The sequence below is a fragment of the Myotis davidii genome, unplaced genomic scaffold, assembly GCF_000327345.1.
Source record: "Myotis davidii unplaced genomic scaffold, ASM32734v1 scaffold12, whole genome shotgun sequence".
Lineage (NCBI taxonomy): Eukaryota > Metazoa > Chordata > Mammalia > Chiroptera > Vespertilionidae > Myotis > Myotis davidii.
Window position 1 is genome coordinate 57134 of NW_006283630.1, and position 1374 is coordinate 58507.

At 55.3% G+C, this 1374-nt stretch overlaps 1 long non-coding RNA gene across 1 annotated transcript in view; it reads left to right on the forward strand.

Annotated features, from left to right (window-relative positions):
* LOC107183409 overlaps positions 1-579 on the forward strand; it is an 18118-nt gene extending 17539 nt beyond the window's left edge. The window contains exon 3 of the long non-coding RNA XR_001514205.1: positions 547-579. This is a non-coding gene — a long non-coding RNA (uncharacterized LOC107183409). The remainder of the gene's footprint in view (positions 1-546) is intronic.
* Positions 580-1374: the final 795 nt, after the last annotated feature.

The following is a 1374-nucleotide window of genomic DNA, read 5'->3' on the forward strand; positions in this document are numbered from 1 at the left end:
AAACTGGAAAATATATATCCTATCTAATAAATAGGGAATATTCAAATTGATCTTCATGCCGTCACAAATATGGCAGCACCAATAGCCACAAGATGATGGCGCCCAGTCCCCTCAGTCCTGCTGGAGTCCCCCAGTCCTTTCAGCCCTACCGGCAGGGGTTGGGGGGAGGGTGGCAGGTGTACAGTGCGTCTTGACCTTCCCTCAGTCCCCCAGATGCCCAGGGTCGGCCTGAGGTGCAGGCAAACCTTGGATGTTGGCTACCCAGTGGCCCAAGGCAGGCCCGAGGTGCAGGAACGCCTTGGATGGAGGTTACCAAGCCGCCCAGGGCTACCTGAGGCTCAGGTAACCAGGGCTGGCTGAGGCTTGTGCTGCTGGCAGTGGCCGCAGCAGAGGTGTGATGGGGGCATGGCCTTCCCCTGATCACTGGGTCACCTTCTGCCCCTGAGGACTCCCAGACTGTGAGAGGGCCACCTGAGGCTTAGGTAACCAGGCCTGGCTGAGGGAAACCCCCTCCAGTGCATGAATTTTCATGCACTGGGCCTCTAGTTTTGTATATTAGAGAAAACAGGGAGTACATTGTATTAATACCAAAGTGTTTGATCCTTTAGGGATCTGGAATGCTTGCTGTAATACATATGGCTTTACTCAAGCAGATTACATCCCAAGGCAGGCAGCTCATCTCAGTGGGGGTTGGTGGATGGGGGTTCAATGTGTTTGTGCAACATTTTTGCCTAAGCACCATCATTTAATGTGAGTGTTTAGAAACAAGTCAGTTGTCAGGCACAGGAAGAAGGCTGGATTGTATGTCAAGATTTTATTTGACATCAAGTTATCTAAACTAATAAAAGAGAAAAATGGTAATTGGCGTACAACCGATACCCTTTTCATTGGCTAATCAGCGAGATATGCAAATTAACTGCCAACTAAGATGACAGTTAACTGCCAAAAAAGATGGTGGCTAATTTGCATATTGCAGGCAGGATGGTACAGCACCATCCGAGAGCGGGTTGGGGGTGTGAGTGCCAGCAGTCACCCGAGACCCGATCCCCCCGGCAGACCCGGACACGGGCCTGCGGGGCGACTGCGGCATCCGCTTGCACTCACACCCCCAAACCGGACCGATCCCTCCGGCAGACCAGGACACGGGCCAGCGGGGCGGCTGCAGCGTCCGCCCGCACTCATGCCCTCAAGAGCGGGTTGAGGGCATGAGTGCCGGCGGGCGCCCGGGGCCGGTCCCTCTGGCCTCAGACTGGCTTTAGGCTGGGGCCTGGGCGGAGCCATCCAGCAATCATTGATGGCAGCAGCTGCAGGGAACCAGGCAGAGCCAGCCAGCTATGCTTGATGGCCGTGGCGGCAGGAAGCTGGGGGTGCGCT